General features: G+C 43.7%; 1 long non-coding RNA gene across 1 annotated transcript; it reads right to left on the bottom strand.

The window, feature by feature from the left end:
• Window positions 1-6,534: 6,534 nt before the first annotated feature.
• Window positions 6,535-21,304, bottom strand: LOC130143523 (uncharacterized). The gene is made up of 7 exons (XR_008819751.1): window positions 21,117-21,304; window positions 19,374-19,527; window positions 16,941-17,222; window positions 16,026-16,261; window positions 15,036-15,267; window positions 8,314-8,359; window positions 6,535-6,811 (listed from the first exon to the last, which is right to left on the bottom strand). It is a non-coding gene; the product is annotated as an uncharacterized LOC130143523 (long non-coding RNA).
• Window positions 21,305-21,518: the final 214 nt, after the last annotated feature.

Below are 21,518 nucleotides of genomic sequence, written 5' to 3'. Positions count from 1 at the left end.
TTAGAAAAAATGGATTCCCTTGTTTTCAAAACATAACCTCAGCATTCATTCAACATTTTATGCTACAACATATTTATTTCAGTAACGATTCAGACATAAAATCAAGCTAGCAGAGCACTGGACATCCACACAAATACACCACCCACTGGCTCACACGCATTCATTTTGGTTTGCCGAACTTCATAAAGCACTCTCCCTGATAAGAATAATGTTCATGCCCTAACTTTTTTTTTTTTTTTTGCAGTATCTAAATGTAAAGTAGTGGTATTTCACACCAAAATTAAACACTGCATTTTTTTACTTACAACTCTGAAAACGACTCAAAGCCAGGCAAGGAAGTACTTTTAAGAAAGTTTTTGGAAGGTTACATGCTTCTCAACTATGAAAAAAAGGTAAACCATAATTTTGTTATGAGAAGCACATGTGAGTCAACCTTTCACTGGAACTAGACACTTTACAAAATTATTAATAATTACAGCTTTTCACTAACATAAAAAGAAAACCTGAGGGGGCAGTTGAGAATGGACCTTGGGTTTTGGTTTGTACTTTTCTTTGCCCTGGGCCCTATGTCTGAAATGCTGGTCTCCTCCTTTCCAGAGAAAATCTGAGTAATTAGAAAAGTGACACAAACACAAATACTATGAAAAAAATAACTAACATTCACTACCTGTTCTCCAAATAATTGTTTAAACATATTTTGTAACAAACTGGAATGCAAGGACGTGACTTTTGTCTTACATTCTCTTTTTTTAATTCAAACGCTTGAAAAATATTTGAAAGGTGTCTCTACCATTTCAGACTTCCTCTTGGTGTACATCTAAGTGGCCCTCAATAGGACTCACTCAAAATTAGAAGAAATCAGATGCAACACCACTGTTCTTTATAAAGTACCCACAACAAAAGTAAATAAAGCTTTATTTCTACATTATAAAGCAGAAAAAAGCACTTTAGTTTGCCTTTAAGACATGGATTTGTGTATATAAAGAAAACACATCCTCACTTCAAAGTTGGCAAAACTTTGCATTCGTATTGAAGTATTCATAAATCATGCAAATATTTTAATAAAACAGCTATTTAATAAACATCTATTTTAATAAAACATGTATTCTTCAAAACAGGTACAAACAACATTTCAGGATTCATCACTTTAAAAGGAAAGAAATAGATTCCAGTGCTACAGTAACTGAAAAAAAAAGACAACCCAGAGGTAAGGCAAAGAGCAACTTAATTTGTTGTTCCATCTATAATTTACTTCTGGACTCCCCTTCTGGATGCTGTGCCTTTCTTGGCTTTTGGTGAGGTCATCTTCCGCCTTCTGGTAGCTACTGCATCAGCAATTCAAACAACAACAACAAAAAAAGACAAGACTTTCTAAAAAATAACAGAAACAGATCAGAAGAAAATACGTATAGTCTTAAAGAGGACAGATCGACTCAGATCATGCATTTAGTTTTGACGGGGGGGCAGGCGGACACATGACAGGGACTCAGAAGAATTTACCACAACTTCTGGGCACAACATTTTTTCCTGAAAAACATGTTGTACGATTCAGCTTCTCAAACGGTAGCATTACATACCTTGGAGCCAACTTAATAGCTCAGGTCCACTAAAGGATGAAGAATCAGATCCTCTTCAAAACCTAAACTCCTCCTTCGTCCCCATGCACCAACTTTTAGTTCCGCATTAAGCCATTTTTGGTGCTCTTTAGCCCTTGTGCTAAGCTGATCCAGCTCTACGATCTGGCAAAGAACTTTTCTTTTGTCTAATAGTTTAGTGAGCTGCAGCGTCTTAGAGCATTCTGAACGAAGCTTATACAAGGGGAGGTGGAAGGCACACCGGCAGAAAAGAGGAAGAGTTTTGTTTGGCACTGTTGAGCTGTTAAATCAGCTCAGCTATCAGTGCAACTTCACCTACACATTTCAAGCTACTATTTGGCAATATTCTAACAAGTGTAACAAACAGTGCCATCTAAGTAAGATTCCTAACAAACTTGGCAGGCAGGTTGTTCAAAAAGACCATACTCAAGTGCAGCAATAAAAAACTCCCTGCACTTTGATTCTTTCCTGCCCACTAACAGGGAAAAGGGGAAAAAAACCAACAAAACACCACAGCTCATTTCTGTAAATCACATTCAACTGTAGTCACTTTGAGAAAAAAATATTACTTACCATAAAAATTGCTACCATTTTTGCAAATGCAGTAACAGTAATATGTTTTTCATCTCTTAGCCACAGTATTATTTGGTTTACATTTTTTTTTATCCTGACTTCCCCCTTGCAGTCAGTATGCCTAACTATTTAAGTTCTTGCTTGTAAAGCTATATGTAACTCTACAGTTCCTGTTAACCTTTTAATCTGGAGTACTGACAAAGAAAAAAAGATAAAATTGAGTTTCATGGAAGTCTGTAAGAAAGAAGCTGCTTGCGTAAGACAACAGCCTTTGAGCAGTAGGAGTCACTGATTGTCCAAGCTCAATGAGTATGTCTGGGGGAAAGTAAGAGGTGGAGAACAATACAAAGCAAACCCAAACAGTTTTGAGGCTGCCCAAAGCCAAAACCACACCAAGAAAAGCAGCAAACTACTGCAAACAGTTTTGCTTTCCCGTTTGCTTAATTTTACACAACTTAATTTGCTCTGAAAATGTTGATTTGAAACTAAAAATACCAAAATTAGCTTTGAAGAATTCTAGTCTTGAAAATAAAATGGAGAATGAAAAAATATTCTTGTTCCTTTTTTGTCCAAAAGCACTTGCTGCAGCCAACACATAACTATAAAAAATTGCCAGACAATACATCTTTGATTAATAAATCACTTTAAAAAACCCAACACAACGGACAGCTCTGGTGATAGTCTCTCATTGAGCAGAGCAGCTTTACCAATGAAAAATATGTTCTGGCAAAACACACCGCTGCCTCCCCCCCGGCTGCTATGTAAAAGTCAAACCCATTCTGGTACCCTTACGTAGCTAAAAGATACACAAGCAGGTATCATAAACGGGAGTAGTAAATTAACTGTGTAAATCTTTCCTTCTCTCAGCTAAAATCTGGTTTATGTTCAAGAATTATTTTATCATTTTCAGAGTCACAAAAGTATTTCAGCTACTATAACTGAGAATTCTAGCAATAGACGGTTCTCCTGAGTTTTCCAATGGAGTATTCAGTGGTATGTAGGTCAAGCTGTCCTACCAACTGCATGAGCTCAAAGTTTTCCTCTCTCCACCCCTCCCGAGATTTTTTTTTTCGTGGAATCTTTGTATTGCAACAGAAAGCAGAGAACGACCCAAGGTTTCTCTTCAAGAAAATACAATAACCTGATCTTTTCCCCTTTCATTAATCCCCACTGGTTATGACTGAGGTAACCGTGATTTTTCTTCGCATCCAATCATAAGACTGTGTGATCAAACACGGCAAAGACAGGTCAAGTTCATGGTTCTATTATCACAAAGATGGTCAATATGAAAATGATGAACTTCAGCAGGAAGGTGTCGGTTTATAGAGAAAAAAAGAAATGAGTTACCAGATTTTCACGTTTGTATTTCAAGAATGTAGTGTTTCATGGCTGTCACAGACAATACAAGCAGCTGCAGCTCACCCATCCCTCATTCAGCAAGGGCTTACCCATTTCTAGTGCCTGTGCTGGAACATCAAAAAGGAGAAGACAGCTGCCCTGTCTCTGATTTGTCCTTTATGTTTATTGCATTAATGAATTGTTTTCAAGGCTTTTCTAAACTGTTCCCTCTGCAGAGCATCAGTGGAACGGAGTGGCAGCGATCAGCAATGAATCATAAGCAAATGCCTGGATGTTTCAGGAGTCAGGCCTTGCTGGGTAGACACACTAGTGCTGCAGCAGCACTACTCAACCACTGCTCTGCCAATGAGAAACTGAAAAACTAATGTTTTGTAGCCACAATTCAACGTGGTATTTTGAAGACAGCAAAACCTGGGAAACTCCTGACACATTTGCTCATGAGGAAAAAGCAACTGGCATAATAAGGTTTTCTGAAACAGAGTTGTTTATTCCATACAACTGACTGCAAAGATCTGCAACCTGCTTGCAGCTACTGACCCCAAAGGGTTTCTAACGTACCTGAGCAAAGAAATCAAGAAACACGCTTGCTTTCTCCTTTGGAAAGAGATCAGGAAGTTCCTGAACCTGAACTTGACTGTTAGGGCACAAGCCAGAGAAAGCCTTGCTAAAGCCAAGGTAAGCAGCACGCACTGCTCTTCCTCTGTCCACTCAGTTACTCACACATCGCTAGAAAGGTACCAGGTTAGTGCGGCATGATTTCACCCTGTGCAAACCCATGCTGGCTCCTCCCTACCAACTTCTTGTCCCCAATCTTTGGAAACGGCTTCCAGAGTACGTGCTCCGCCACCTTCCCAGGCAGCACGGTGAGGCTGCAGTTCCCAGCTCCTCGGGCTTGCCCTTCTTGAAGATGGGACAGACATTCCCTGTCTTCCAGGCCTCAGAGCCTCCCCTAAGTGCCATGCCCTCTCCTGCTTCATCAGGAGTGTCCCCACAGTGACACTGGGGATGGACTTTCGAGCGCAGGAATTGCCTGGCCTTCTCTGTACCCCCCTCACGCCTCATCATAACTGCCATCAATGCCGGTTATGGCAGATGCCAACACCGAATTTCTGCTCTGCTGCTCCACCAGCCAAGAGCTCTCCCCTCTCACTAAGAGCTGGCAGCAGAGAGCGGTGAAGAAACTTGAGCACAGGCCACGTCTGAGTTTATCACAGTGACTGACAACACAACGTGAATGTCAAGATGTTCTGTCCCTGCTTCCTCTGTGGAGAGACACTAGAAAGCAGCAAAAGCTGAACTTCTCTTTGACCACTCTGGTGCAGGCTGGAGAAGTTTCTTTACACCTTTTTCCTTTGCAGGGGATCAAAACCTGTGCGATTTCCCAGCGTTCCACGGCCACCAGAAGCTCACCTGCTACCTTCTGCCCAAACCACAAGGAGGACTGCTCTAAAATACAGGGAAAGTCTGGGAACTGATCACGAGTACCCCAACACCAGCCTGTGGTCTTAACACAGTTGTGGAAAAGGACATACACACATGCTGGCCTTTTGCCTGGCCTCCAGGACAGGCTGAAGGTGCAGCGGCGAACAGAGCTGAAAGGAGCAGAGCGCTCTGGAGAGCTGTACGGTTAGGGAAAGGGGTAGAAAGCGATGTCAAGAAGGGGAACGATAAAACAAAGACGTATATTAGATGACAAAGTTTATTAAATTTCAAGCTGAAACAGAATACCTGGAATTAAATACAGTATATTAACTTCACAAATATGTATTCATATAAAGAGGAACAGCGTCACAGCAACATTCATTGCTTTCCTCACTGCCTGTTAACTCAGGTCCTTGAATTAGTGGGTAAAACCCCCAGATTTTTCCAGTCTTAATTGATCTCGGGACAACCATTCTTCCTTTCCCAGAACTGGGACTTTGTTCTGTCATCTTCTGATCACTACTGACTTCTGTGCACAGGAAATGACAACGCAGATCTTCAGTAACAGGTAACTCCCTGAAATAAGTAAACCTGCTTCTTTTATTGACACGAATGTCCCAGAACACTGGCTACCATCTGGGCTACCGCCACCGTATCGTCAGCTGCTAGCAGCAACAAAAAGATTGGCTGCCCTATCATACAAGGTTTGGAAAGTACTGAGGAGACTGGAAGTTAATATTTTAACATTCATTTTTCCCGCACATGAAGTGTTTCAGGTACAGCGCAGCTGCTGATGTAGTAACTGGGAACGTCTACAGCTGCAGCGGCCTTTAACACAAACCCCAAGATGAATACCGTGAGGGGCCACGGGCACAAACGGAAACACAGAGGGCTGGGGCTGAACGTCAGGAAATGCCTCTTTCCGATCAGGGTGACTGGGCACTGGCACAGGCTGCCCATGGAGGCTCCATCCTGGGAGATACTCAAAAGCCAGCATGGTCCTGGGCAACCAGCTCTGGGTGGCCTTCCCTGAGCAGGGGAGCTAGAACGGATGACCTCCAGAGGTCCCTTCCAACCTCACCCGTTCCGTGGTCCTGTGATCCAAAACAAACATACCAAACCCACCACATAACTCTCTCTGCACTGCTACACACTCACAGTAATGTTAAACCTACGGCGCATAAGGTGACAGCAACGTAAAGTGCCCCGTCCTCCAGCATGACCACTGGTGAAGATTTCACTTTATCGGCAGAAGCAGTCACGGCATCTGGACTGAAGCAGCAGGCTCAAATCACATCAAATGATGTCCTAAGCATTAAAGTAACACTGGAAACATTAAAAACACATAGGGTGAAAGGATTAAGCAGAACAAAGGGAATGCTTTTGTTAAAACACAGAACATCAGTGGAGAAAAAATAATGCTTCTACGTTAACAAGAAACATTTTGACAATTCTGTCACGCTCAAGAATCAAGGTGAGTCATTCTGCTGGTCCGACAAAAATAGGTGTGCTTCTCGTGGCGAGTGCAAAATAAAACACCTATGCATCAATAAACCAACAGGCAAGTGCAATGTCTTGACATCCATTTAATAGACTTAGAATTCACATTCGGACTGCAATAAACACATTTTCCCATCTGAACTGTGGGATGAGAAACTATAGACGCACTATGTAAACAAAATGATTTCCAGAGCTTTTTTCCCCAGCATTTTGTTCAAATCAGGTAATTTTTGGTTAAAACATCGCGGTGCTCCTGTACTGCCCTGCAAAGGGGATCCTGTCAACGTGGATACTTTCTGAAGATCCGTCAGAAGATACCATGGGAGAAGCTCCAGCAGATCCAGCTTCAAGTTCAGCAGTGGCTAGGGAGAAGAGAAACAACATTCCGGTGTTGCTTTTACCCTAGACAGGGCCAAATCAGTCACTATGAAAACATCATGGATAACTGGAGAGACTACAGTCCAGAAAGAGATTTAAAAACTTCCAAGGGGACATAACAATTAAAGGGTTAGGCACAAAGGAAGAAACAATCTTTTTCCACATTTGCCTACCAGCCAACAGTATTTCTAAAGCCAGTGACAGAAATTCTATAGGCTACACATTGAACATCTTCAGGGAACCCACAAATGACTCCTGCTTACACCAGTGCTAAACTGAGCCCCCCTGCAGACCTCTCGAACCTCCAGTATCTGTTTTCCTTGAATGTTCAAAGCAGTGATTTATTGGAACTCTGCTCCTAAAAACCAGCTTCTGCCTTCTCTGTGACAAACTTAAAAAGAATCCGCCGGTGAAAACGCAAACACCTTTGCAATGCAGTCAGGCCAGGACAAGTCTCCTAGCCTGGCACTTTCTTTGAGGGGCGTCTTTGTAACTCACCCTGGCAAAACCCTCTTTCCTCCACAAAAACACATACTCAACGAAAGCAAGCCCACCTTTCCTGTTCTTCTCCAGCCACATTTTTCCGACAAGGTCCTGAAACCAAACGCACTCTATGACACCTAGCAGATGCACAGTCAGGTTCAAAATGCACACGGATGAAATGCAACGGCTTTGTGTCCATTCGGACACACGGAACGAGCTGTGAAGCTACAGCTGAACACTCTCTGTATTACCAAAAGCATGCAGGAACAGAAGGAAATTCTCGCAGGGGCTACCTGCTTTGAAATAGCACCAGTCACTGCAAAGCAAAGCAGTGACTCTGGAGGAACGACTACCCTGAAACAGGTGGAATTCCTCTTTCGACACCTGGCCTCATATTATAGAGCATGTTTCATGCTATGTGTTAAAAGCATTCAACTCATCTGATGTTTGCCTAAGTGCTACTAAATGATCTTTTCCCAAAGAAAGGGTATCTTTCATCACCGATTATATTTTTCTTGCTTATTCAAAAAAGACTGCAACATATAAGCTACAAATACAAGCAATGGACAAGAAACAGCAAAAATCCAGACCCAACAGCAGAGAATGGGCGCGGTATGATGTAGTGCGGAATGCAACCGACGCACATGGAAGAAGCAGTGATGGCTGAAGTCTATAAACGTCTTCTCTCAGGGCTTCTTTTACGTTTGATGTTTGTGCTCAAGGATTCACTCTAGAAAAACGTGACTTCAGCTTAAGCCAAGTGCACCCGTGTAGAGGAAGCGGGTTAGTTTTCTCTGCACTTGTCTTTTTCAGGCAACTGCATAACATTCTACACAATCTTTTGGTAAGCAGGAAATTTTCACATTCAGGTCTAAACTGGAAAGCTAGCAGAAAAACCTCCCTGTGCTTAGCACAGGAACTTGACAGCTTTCAAGCCATTACATTCAGGAGTTAGGAACACTCCTCTTTTTCCTTAAAAATGCCCCTAACAGTGACACATTACCTTGTTTAAGTTCTTTAGCGATTCTTTCATCTAGTTCCTGCCGTACCTAGAATTATACAGAAAATATAGTTAATATTTTAACAGTTACATTTTTCTAATATTAAACTTCTAAAACATTCTTAAAATCCACACATAATGAGAGAAAACCTAAAAATATAATTCCAAGTAGACACACCTTGGTTTGGGGTTTGATTTTTCTCGAAGAGAAACTTTTGGTCAGTCGGGCTGCAGCTGCCTCATTGCTCAGCAACGTTAACAAAACAATTTGTAACTCACCAGCTGGATTATTACTGGGCATTTAACAAAATACACAGGAAGAAAGCAAGAAAGCCTAGCGCAGTTATAGCAGTGAAGGTACGGCTGAAGTTTATCATCAAACACACAAACAGGATGTCAGCTACATGCCGAGATATGTACAAATGCCACCCACAGGGACAAATCAGCCAGTTGAGGCTGGCTTCTGCAACTTCACAGAGAGAAGAGCTGCACCAGCAGCTGCTGCAGGATTGACATACACCATTTGTACAGAAAAAAGCGTGTGCCAATATTCTTCTTTTCTCCACCTTAAGATGGGAAATTGAAAGAGCTCCTACAGATGACGCCAAAACTTCTTTATTGTTATTGCAAATACCACGACACACATTTATAAAAATATAAAAGCACACACAATTTTTTCTTGCAAACTGTGTACTAAGAAAAACAACGGCAGCTACAGCTTCTACGCAGCGAGTGCTGTGGGGTTTATTATGTAGCTGGAATCAGCCTGGATCACTGCAAAGCAGCACTTACGCCTCTTCTCCCCTAGAAAGTGGGTATTGTTACCAATTAAGTTATTCTCACTTATGATTCTGCCTTCAGAAGCCTTCACAAGAAGGAACCACATCTCCTAATTTAAGAGTCACAGTCCAAGCGCTATACGCTGTTGTTTACGTTTGATGGTACTTGCTACTCCTACATTTTTTCCATCAAATTTGTGACACACAGAAGTGAATTTCCAAACACGTATCATACAGCTTCCAGGGCTACGACGGCCATGAAGATGCTGCAGGGCTTGGACCTTGTGAGCTATATGCAGAGGCTGAGAGCTGCAACTGTTTCTTTGCTGGAGAACAGGAAAGCTCAGGGGGACCTTATCTATGTGTATAAGTACCTGGTGGGGGGAGTACAGAAGATGGAGCCAGACTCTTCTCAGCGGTGCCAAGCAAAAGAACAAGAGGAATAGGCACAAATCCAGATAGAGGAAACTTTAACACAAGGATTTTTATAATTATTATTTTTTAAAAAATTGTAAGCATGGACAGCCACTGGAACAAGTTGCTCAGAAAAGGTTGTGGAGGGTCCATCCTTGGAGATGTACACCACCTGGCTGGACAGAACAGTGAGAAACCTGCTACGGCTGACCCTGCTTTGAGCAGGGGTGAGGTCGGACTAGATCATCTCTAGAGGCCCCTTTCCACCCTCACTCCTTCTGTGACTCTCTTGATTTTAGTACTGAATTCCTGGGGGAAGGAGCATTTATTTCATGAAATGAGCAGACCCACCTAGCAGCATAACAACAACAAGAAGAACGGAAACACTGCACAGGGTACTCAACAGGACAGAGAGAGCAAGAGCCTCAGGAAGGAAACCACTCTGCTTACCCTCACAAGAGCAGCAGTAACAGGCAGTAACTGCAAGGGTCAGAGGAGCGGGGCTGTAAACCAGCGAAGCGGAGGGAAGGGCTCTCTCTCCAGGAACACAGGGAAAGCTGGGACCAAATTCACCGGATCCTGCAGGAGAAGCACCACTCTGTGATACTTCATTGAAATACTCTGTGCCAACAGAGCTGCATGAACAATGGAAAAGGACCCCCCAAATCTCTAATTGTTTTCAAGCAGGTACGAGCAGAAGCAAAATTCCGGGGAGAAAGGACCCCCTAACTCCTGAGACGAGACACAGGTAACAGAGAAAAGCAGGAAAACTAATGCCTAGACCAAAATACGGCCCAAACCCAGGACCAAGCCCAAGCAAAGTCGTAGTACTTAGTGGTGTTAGAAGAAACCACTTTCCCTGGTTTCCTGAGTCTTCACAATGACTAGAAGGTCCACAGGACCCTCCGCAACATGTACAAATCAATCAAGAGAAGAAAAAGGTCTTGTTTTCCTCTTATTCATTCCATCAACGTCTTTGTGATTCTCATCCATGTCTGAGGGAAGAGAAATAGGTGGAAATAAAGCCAACACACTGATTTCTGAAAAGGGAATGAATGAAGAGCCAGGCAAAATACACCTCCGAGGACCTTAACTTGCCTCCACTTTTCTCCTTCCCCCCAAACCCCTGGGAAAGGCATCACAGCTGAGTGTCCCAAACCTCCTGAGCAGGTACTTCTCACCTCACTGCACATCTCTTCAGGCGGTAACACACCAGGTGTTCATTTGCAGCAGGCACCTTCTCAACAGTTCTTTTTCAGAAAGTGGTGTTGACTTACTACTTATCCACACAGGCTGCTTTAGCACAGAGTAAGCTGGATCCTGTAAGACTCCGTGAAATGATGCTCCGAGTCTGGAGTACCAGTACTGTTCTGAAGTTGAGTTCCTAGACACAACTGCTGCGACCACCAAGAACTTTTTGTATATCAGAAGTGGCAAGGAGGGTAAACCAGCCTACTCCTAGAGCTCAAAGTTCCATTATAACAGATTAAATCCATAGACTATCATCTCACAGACGGTTAACTACCACCGAAGCCCTTGCGCTACACCTCACAGACGGTTAACTACCACCGAAGCCCTTGCGCTACACCTCACAGACGGTTAACTACCACCGAAGCCCTTGCGCTACACCTCACAGACGGTTAACTACCACCGAAGCCCTTGCGCTACACCTCACAGACGGTTAACTACCACCGAAGCCCTTGCACTACAAATACATAAAGCAGAGAAGTCCCCTGCAGCAGTCATTCTTTCACTTGGACAAACTAAAGTTCAAAATATGCGCAGTGTTAGGAAAATGTGAATACATCAGTAAGTTTTAATCAAAACCTAACAGCGTAAACAGACAACATTTCCAGTATAAAATACCATCCCAACATTAAACAATGCTGGCTGCAAACCTTGCCATGTATCTGGCTGCAAAGAAGAGAGGGACAGATTTTTGATGAAGGAGCTGAAGAAGAAAGAAAAATGGCCTTATGTTCACAGGTCTTCAGTGAGAAACAAGAACGTGGCCTACATGTAAATGAAGCAAGTAAAAAAGCTAACAACAAAGACTGCTACAAGAGTGCAGAAAGCCAAATCAGAAATGGAACAGAAATTGAAAGATGAAGAGGAAGCAGACATTTCCCTTCCCACATTAAACTGGTTTCATTTATCCACTGATTCACCCTGGTTGCAGAGTTCACTGTTCTTGTCTGTCAAGACACGCACGTTCATTTTCACCAGCCTTTGGCACAGCTGTTAGGATTTAAGCTTGACATTTGTTAAACCTAACAGCAGGACTCCAGTCCCAAAACCTCCTTGCAGCACTTGCAGGAGACATTCCTTGCCTTAGTCTATGGACTAAGGGAGCAGGTCTGAAATGCTGAATTGCTAGTTGCTACAGTCACTGTCTAATGACATGCACAGAATTTGTCAAGTACTTGTAATTTATTCCACATCACTGAAGCTCTAATACAAATAAAAAACACCAAAAAAACCCGAAGACATTTGCATGGGATTGGGATTCTACTGGTTAATAAGCTTGTGCCAATATGAACTTTTTTCTATTTTTAAAGATCCTTTTGCACTTCAAGGTTATTCATTTCTGTAGCGTATATATTTGATAAAGGGGAAGGGGCTATACTGGAATGGAACACATTTCTTTATGCTCTTTTAAGAATAACACGCTCATTTTTTGCTGAACTTGTGATATTACCATCTTCAACATGTACGGCTCTATGTGTAATCACTGATAGTCATGCCTCATGTTTAGGAAAACGGTGCAATCTTTCAAGCCTTTAAACACCAAATTCCTTAGTTAAGTCTAAAGAAGAAACTGTGTCCACTTGCTAGTGGAGCACTCCTTCCTCTTGTCAGCATCATTTACCAGTGTTTTTTCCAACAGCTGCAGGACCAATGATCACCATCATTTTGAATAAGAGCAGTGTGAACTATTTTCACCTCTTTGCCCCTGAAGCTATTTCAAAGCTTGTGCACAAACGAAATTTACACAAACATCTTCCTCTTCAGAATGGCTGGCATGTTCCCTACTTCCAATAGCCCTTCTCACCTTGAGGAAGCTACTACAAGGAACACCAAATCTGCAGAGAGCTTTGACTAAAAAAAGTAGTGCAAAAGGACTGCCTGAGGCACACTGCAATTTCAGCTTCTTAACTCCCTGTCATTTAGAGCTTCAGTGGCAGAAACATTTGTCATCTCCAGCCAAGGCAGCACTGCGCATCCTGAATTTAAAGGCAAGGCAAATTCTGTAGAAGGGAACCAGGTTAGTGGGAAAACAAAGCTGAGGCATAACTGAAGTAAACAGTGAAGTGAAGAAAAGGCTTAGAGTCAGAGAAATTCTTCTGCTTTGAAACAGTCTGGTGAACAGACAGAATACCAGGCAGCACAACCAGCAAAGCATTTCAAAATAGACTAACACTATAATCTCTGATTTCTTCCCTCATGCTCCAACTTGCCTCCTGAATGGCACGGGACTCCTGCGGAAATGACAGCACAGACTGTGCATCTGGTGATTTTGCATTTGGAAACTGATTGAGATTTGCCACCCATTATTGTATGCAGAGGAATACATGCAGTTTTTCCCTTTTGTTACTTCCTGACTTCAAAGTCTTATGTTGCAATTCAATCCTCTTTTCTCAGATGCATGTTATGCACATGACATACTGCACCCGACTGAGAACAATTAAGCCCGCAGTTCTAAGCGAAATACTCGCCTAGTCCTCTAGCAACTACTGCACCTCTGAGAACTCAGTTCCTTTCTTCTGAAGGACTCCAGAGAAGATCAGGTTTTAAGACTTCCCTGAATACACTGAACGTCAGGTGACTCGAGGCTACAAGCAGTGACACTACAATTAGTCTCAGTCGTTCCCTAACTGGTGATTACAGGAAGAAATACCATAAAAAGATGTGCAGCTGGATTTAGTAACAGGGAGGTTATTTTTTTTTCCTGTTTCTTCTTCAAAAAAAGAAACCACAACTGTTAAACCCTTTTCTTTTAAACTAGGACAGCTTTTTTCCTAGAAGTGGGATGGTTTCCTCCTTTGCCTTTTTCTTCTTGTAACATCTCGCTCCCATCTCTCTCTCTTTTTTCCCTGCCCTCACTTGCTCCCTGCTCCCTGTCCCTCTTGTTCCCTTGTCCTGGCTTTCTCCTTACTTCAGTTTTGCAGTGGATCCCTGAATTTCGCCTCCTTTCTGCTGCTTGCGTGCAGAATAATCCCTGCAGGTGGTACAGTACTAATTGCCTCCCACGTTCTTTAGGTAGTGTTATGTCCACCCCTCTGACACAAAAACCACATTCACAACGATACAGAAAAGTTCATCTCTTAACTGCTGCTGCTACGCACTACCTACACACTGCTTTGTCTATTTTTGTTTTGTTGTTTGGTTTGGTTTTTTTCTTTTTCTTAAACCATGTGCAGTATGTAGACACGTTATTTTAAATGGATTCTTTCCAATGTAGGTGGGACCACTGAACCAGGGTAAGGCTTAAAGGTGACCAAATGCTTCTCACATCCATTCAACAACAGAATGTGCGAGGGACAGACACTGACTGAACAGGCAAGCTTGCCCATGCCTCAGTCCTATGCTAGGTGGGAAACCGATTACAACTACTGACATCTGTTTCCAAGTCTCATGATATCACGTTTACCATTCTGTGAGGGATGTGCTATCATGCTGACTGCTAATTACAGGGCATATTTTGACCAGAGGTATTGCAGAGGTTGCAGCTTTTTACCAAATTAGAAAGCTCTGTAGACTTCCTGAGGAGCAGTTACATATAATACCACATAGCAGGACCCACAAAATCAAATGCCTCCGAGGCACAGCATTCGTCCCGCACTCAAGTGAGAAGTAACGTGCCCTGTTCATACCATCCTAGTTTTGAAGCATCCCTTTGTTGGTATTGTACTAAAACCAGTTCCGGTGAAGAAACTGCTAGCATGAACATCAGTGAAGGGGGAAAAGGTGTCTCAAACAAAGAAGTCTGATGGGATTTTGCACTCATCATAAAGATAGCTGTTTTAAAAAAGGTCATCCACAGAATGGCTTGGGTTGGAAGGGACCTTAAAGATCATCCAGTTCCAGCCCCCCTGCCATGGGCAGGGACACCTTCCACTAGACCGGGTTGCTCCAAGCCCCACCCAGCCTGGCCTTGAGCACTGCCAGGGATGGGGCATCCGCATTAAATTTTACTGAAGAGCTTATTTGGGAGCTTCCTATGCCACAGTATTCTTCATCACAGTTTCTCTTGCAAAAGAGAACTTGCAAAAAAAACCTGTTGCGCAGTTCATCATTTAGAACTCAGTATTTTTTGGTCTTTGAGCGCTTCTGGAAATTTTATAACCCTAATGACCAGAAGTCTTCATTTCTACCACCTAGTTGTATACTGGTTTGATGAGCAATTTGGTTTAGCATATTAGAGCATATGGTTTGGAACTAGAAATGGATTCTAACTTTAGACTGAAAAGCACAACCTTGCTTACAGATACTCTTCAACACTAGTTGAGACCAGTATTTAAAAACGCTTACCTTAGCCACATAGGCTTCAACTCTGTTTCTTGATGGTAACGTATTCCCGGTCGGGGTTAGGAAGCTTCCTCCTAGATTTAGACTTCTATTCAGTGCCGGATTGTTGCTAATATGTCCCAGTTCAGTTGAATACAGAACTGGACCACTGACAGCGCTGCTTGCAATTAAAGGTTTGCTTCTATGGCACTCCTGAAGGAGCTTAGCGTTGGCTTCTGCTCATCTCTCATTAGCTCTGAAACATTCAGAAGCATACAAAGAATTATCTTTGGTAATAACACTTCCGCAAAGTTACCCTCCAGGTCTTTGACTATTATCTGACTTCGGAAAGTGGAAGGGATTAAGAGAGTTCAAAAAAAATGTCCATAATTTGATCTGAGGTTTTTTGAAGAGCCTATTTCTAGGTAGCCACACTACCTGCAGGAAGCAGCAAGAGTTAACCAATTCTTTGGACTTCTCAGCATTAAGGCCTCAAAGCAGTCTGTGCACACCGTGTGTTTACATAGCTCTTCCTGAAAGGTACATCACCGGCGTAAGAACTCTGGGCTTCCCTTCCTTTCCCAAAGCAAGCAGAAACCTATGACATGTGGCTAAAATGGAAGCCAAAAGATTTTTGTTGTTCTTCTTCATAGCACCAAATGCCGTTCTCTGAAGGGCCTATCCTTATTCAAGCAGTAAAGGACATGACATTCTCTTTTCTGCCGTACTTAGAATAAGAAGAGGAGATTAGAGACTGGCAAAAAGGCTGCCTGTTAAAACAAACTCAACTTCAAAAATATCCTATTAATGCCCATGATCGGTGGTGTTACTGCTGGAACACTGAAGAGAAACGAAGATAGTTCCAATGAACAGGGGGGAGCCTTAAGGTACTTTCATCACAAATATGCTCTCTTATGCATAATGCTGACCAGATGTAGAAAAGGTATTTAACGAAGAAAACTGCTTGAGGAAAAAGTAGTATCTTATTATCACGCCAAAAATGCATGGACTTACCCTTCCAGTTTATTTCCTAGGCACCTTCCATTTTTAACTTCCTCCAGATACAGGTCTTTGTACTTTTCCGCTTCTGCCTGTACAGATTCTTTTTGAAAAATACTGTCTCGTTGGGTATTTTTTATCCTGTCCAATTCACGTTCGAGGTCTCCAATTCCGTGTTCTAGCTGGCTTGTCAGCAAAGCATGACGACTGGCCCTGATTTGTTCTAATCTGTCCTGGGAGGCTGCCTGCATCTGAAGTAGATACACACTTTCAACCACCGCAAAGAAAAAGAGAACTCCCCTCGCCAGTCAATTGCACGTACCCAATTTCAAGGGCCCAGCTCTATTCAGCGAGGCAACTGTGCCTCCTCACTGCCATCAGCGACCAGGGCAGAACCCTGGAACTACCACACTAAATGATTCTTTTCATTCAGAAAGAACCCCCATCTTAGCACTATTCTTCATCAAAGCTACTGATGGAAGAACACAATCTCTGTAGGACAGGGCATAGCATTCCTCAAAGAAATTATGGAGATGCCGCACCCCCAGCCCCCACCCTGCAGCTTTGGTGACTTCTTTTCTGAGCGTTGCCCCTTGTGCAATGACTAAGGAAGATGCGTATGCCTGGCTGTGACAACTCTAAGTTGCAATACCCATTCAAGGATAAACAATGAGAACAAGACCAGTGGACAGTGATACCCCTCCAAGAACTGCAAAATGAAATTCTACCTTGGCAAGTTTTTGATTCAGGGCCTGCAGGCACACTGCACGCACATGAAAGCGTCTTGCCCAACCATATTCCCTTCTCCCACTGCCCTTCAGGAAAAACAGAAGTACAGCGTAACACATGGAATCAGGCACCACCCCCCGCCCCTATAAATGACAACCAAAACAGAAGTCTATAACAGACACACATAAGAAATGAACTTACCTGCAAAATCAGGTTGACTTCTTGCCGTTTTTGTCTTATTTCTTGTTCAGCTCACTCTTCCACCTCTCTTTTGGATTGTTCTATTTGGCTGCGATCCACCATGTTAGTCTCCATATGGTGTTTGAGATTAGCCACCTCTTCTTTCAGCTGGCTTTTGCTCTTCTCCAGGTTTTCATGGTTCCCACGCATGGTGGACAACTCCTCTCGCAAATCATGATTTTGTGCTTCTAGCTGCATGCCTTTTTTAGGCTCTATCTCCAGCTGCTGGGAAAGTTCATCAACCTGTAGACAGGAAAGGGGAAAAAACCAGGGAACTAAGAGGGATCTAAAATTAGTCAAATCTGTGAAAATTGGTAAAGGAGTTGGCCATCAAGACTATTTATCACAAAAGTGAAACCAGGCTCTTCTTTTAAAACAAGAACAGCTTTCACATAATTTCTGACAGCATTCCTCAGGTTCCCATCCTTCCTCAGTTCTGCAGTGGGTCACGGACCGAGAGGTACCAAACCAGCGGCATGACACCCGCAGGGCTAGGCTGAAAAGCACTAGGGCTATTCTTCTGCGAGATGTTCATACGATCATAGGAAATCAAACACACCCATACCCAGTTACATCACAGCCACATTCTGGTTTCATCAGAAAAAGAACCATGTGTCACGCTTCAGAGGAACTGTCACATGCTGTCACACGGTCAAAGCTTTGTCACAGAACTGACAAGGCAAGAAACGGGTACCCTTCTCTTCCATTACGCTAAAAGATCTGGAAGTAGCAGTTCAGAACACCGCTTTTGCAGCAGTGGTGGCAGAAGACAGTCTCTTTAGGTCAAAGCTGCAGTTTGTTTTCAAAAGATTTCCAGGAAATATCAGACTTCCCATAGGTCCCAATGGTCAACTACAGCTCTATCCCCTTCTTTCCCCCTCCAGAAACATCCATCGTCTATACCTATTAACCATAAAACATGATATCCCATCATCTTTTATTTTTAAAAAAGTGGGGGAAACCAGCAGAGTCAACACTTGAAAGTCTCTAAAATACGTAGAAACTTTACACTTATTTAAAATTGCCCAAACGTAATTCCATTCCCTGTCATTCAAAATAACTCTTCCAACAGGAACACAAATATGCTGCTAACCTGTGAACTAAAAATGAGCCACTGTCAAGGCAGTTGACTCGTTCTACAATAATATCTTCTAAAAAGGAGCATAACTTTGAAACACAGCTATCTCAGTAATGAGCGGAGAAGCAGCTAAAAGGTCACATGCTACCGAACGGCCAGAGCAATGCAGGAGCGGGCTGGAAACTAGGACCACGCGTGGCAATCGGTTAGCTGAGGGGAATGTGCTCGAGCTTGTCTAGACAACAATTAACATGATGAGGCATGTTTGCAGAGCACAGGGGAGTGGGAGACGGATGGCGCCAAGGAAAGGTAACACCTTGCTGTTAATTGCTGGTAGTTAACCACCAATCAGGGATTGCCTAGTATGCAAGGCTTAGCTTCAAGAACCAATTAGTTTGAAACGCGCAGCTTCTGAAAGTGTATAAAAACGTGTGCTTCTGTACAATAAATTGACATTTGCTTGCATCAAGCTGCGTCCCGTCTCTTCATTCGCCGCAGAGCAACCTCAAAACCATTTGTGGGTCTCTAAGACCAGGAAAGACGGACTGAGTCAGCTACTAGTAAGCAACAAGTTACAGGGTTTCTTCCGCACCACCTCACACTGCATTGTGCCCTGGGAAGCAAAGACACCATTCCGAAAAGCAAACCCCCACCTGCCTCCTGCTCAACTCGTGCCCGAGACAGCCTTCAGGGGGTGACCTTGGGCAAGGCCAACTGCACAGAGCTGTTCCGAGTGATGGTGGCGTTACTCCCCTCTCTTCCGAGAGGGAATGCATCCGTCGGAGCCCGACGATGCTGCCACGGCCTCAAGCTGCAGCCAGGCCTGTGCTGGGCCTTCACTGCTCTCAGCCCTGACCCTCACCCATGGACGTGACGGCCCAGTAGGACTGCAGACCTGCCCATCCCTATGGACCGGCCTGGTGATCTGCACTCTTGGCGCACTCTGCTTACTGTCCCCAGAACTCTTCTGCTCTTCTTGGTGAGGGCCTGTGGGGCTGATCCCTGGCCTGTGTGGTCACAGACCCTGCCAGCCTTGCTGTGGCTCTTGCTTTGCCCTTCCTCTGCAGGACAGCCTACCCCTGATGTGCCCTCGCAGATACTGCTGTGTACGTAACACTTCCGTCTTTACCCCTAAGAGCTACATCAGTATTACAGTCGCCTACTACTGTGACCATAGAAGGAACATCAAAAAACAGCCAAATAATTTCAGAAATACAGCCAAGAAAAAAAGTCAACAATATGAAAAGAAGTATAAAGAAAGAACAAAGGTTTCACAAGAAAAAACACCACAATAACCCAAACAAAATAAAGCTCACCTTTGTTCTTAATCTGCCAATTTCATTGACCATTTCAGAATACCTGCTCTTCATTTCTCCCTGCAAATTAAGCTGGGACAGTCCCCCTCTCTCCTCATACACCCTTAGTTCCTTCGTAGCTCTGCTCAGCAGCCTCTTCAACCTGCACAGCAAACTAGTCATGAAAACAATGAAGCAAAGGAACAAAACTGGACTTTTTCACATACTCTCATGTAAACAGCACAGACACAGCTTGCTTCATCTTTAACGTGCTTGACACACTAGGAATTACCAGGAAAAACCAGTATTCCTGTGCCACATACACTTGGAGAGTCCAGATTTCACCTGAAAAGAGGAATGAAAGACTCCCTTTTTCCCAGGAGAACTGCAGGGCAACCTGCACCTGCAGTTGTTTTGGCAGCTAGTGAAAACTAGGGGCTGGTGTACAGAAGTACCTTGCAAGAACTAACACGAGGCCGGCATCTGCTCACAGTTAGGTACACCTATTTTTACACTAAAGTTTAATAAAACATGACTTCTACGCAGGGATACCTCTTCACCACGCTAAAAAGCCGTCCCTCTTACAGTCTTTCTGCAGATCGAGGTTTCTTTTCATTTCTTGGGCCAGACGTAGTTCAGCTGGGCGTTTCAACTCTACCAGCTTCTTCACTTCCTTTCTTTCACTCTCACATCTTTCTTTTCTCTTTTGAAAGTGTATCACACAAACAGAGCACAGGAAAAATACCTACGTACAGTCTGTGCATCTAGCGCTCTCCACAGAGAAGCTGCCGGACGTCTCTATCCGTTAGCCACGTTCCACAGAATGCCACGGGACGGAATTCCTGAGGATATTCCATCCCTTCAGGTTTCACATCAAACAGACCAATACGTAACTACAGAAACAGATGCCCTCGCTGAAGCAAAGGCCATCCTCTTCTAGACATAACAGGTGGAAAAGATGCTGGAGAACACTTTTGGCAGTGCCTCTGCTCATAGCAGGGATTACGTAGGTATGCACTTCATGGGAGAACATGGATCCATCCAAAGCTTTCATGGGATCTTCCAGCAACCAGCAGGCAGGGGCTTGTGGAGGAATCTGATCTTTTGGAGTTCTTCAACATTTTATTCCCCTCGGCCATTACCTCCACCTCTTCTGTGTGGCCATTTACTTAGCCACATGCTGGTTTTCCTCCTCTTGGTGTTTTCTCAGCCACACCAGAGGAGAGCTGGCAGCTGTTTTGACTTTGTACTTCCATTTTCCCTCTACAGAAAAGGAGAAAAGGGGAAGGCTGTCCCTTGGCAACTGGCAGGCGCTGCTTGTTTCCCAAGCACTCGTTCATTTACCCAGCATTCCTTCAGTATGTTTTTCTGCAAGGCTTTCAAGCTCCCGCTACGCTGAAAACATACAGCAGCTCCTCCACACACGCACTGGAAACATCAAGCATTTTAAACCTGCCCAGAAACCAAGGGGTCAGAAGATGACCACACAAAATCCAAGGAAGAACTGGGAACTGTGGCCTTGCTCGATGTGCTCAACTGATAGCAAACCACACTGGGAACTCTTCCCAACAGAGCCACTCCAGAACTTACACAAGGATACCCATCTAGCTTTTATTTGCTTCCTCCATGACCCCCAAACAATAAGGTACTCGCAGCCTGAATGGCAGGGATAACAGAAAACAATGATATGTAAGAACCTGACCAGAAGGTGCATGTGGTTCTCCTGGGTATTGGCTCGGTGCCCGGAGAATTTTCTGGGCTCACCTGTTGCAACAGTTCAGCCTTCTCCTCGTCCAGCTGAGCAACGCGCTCTTCAAGGTGGGATCTTGACTTCAAGTGCTCCTCCCACGTGCTGTGCAAGTCCTTGGATGTCAGAGCCAGCATGTTCTGCTTCTGCGTCTGTGAAAGCAACAGTGGCAGAAGAAAAAGTAAGGTGGCCGGAAAAGACAAGAGCGCAGGAGAATGCAGTAACTTACACAGAAACAGGCCTAAGCTCTCCTCCACCCATCCAAGACCTATGGCCAAGGTTGGTGTGGAGTGTAAAACACACCTTAGGAACCATAACCAAGAACAGCAGCTGGAGCTGGTGGGAAGAAGGAATACTCTAGAAGCGACAGGATGAGGTTACAACTTTGGGGGATAAGATGACATGCACACACACACAGA

The sequence above is a fragment of the Falco biarmicus genome, unplaced genomic scaffold, assembly GCF_023638135.1.
Source record: "Falco biarmicus isolate bFalBia1 unplaced genomic scaffold, bFalBia1.pri scaffold_36, whole genome shotgun sequence".
NCBI lineage: Eukaryota > Metazoa > Chordata > Aves > Falconiformes > Falconidae > Falco > Falco biarmicus.
The sequence above is the reverse complement of the archived record's forward strand: the minus strand, read 5'-3'. Positions and strand labels throughout refer to the sequence as shown.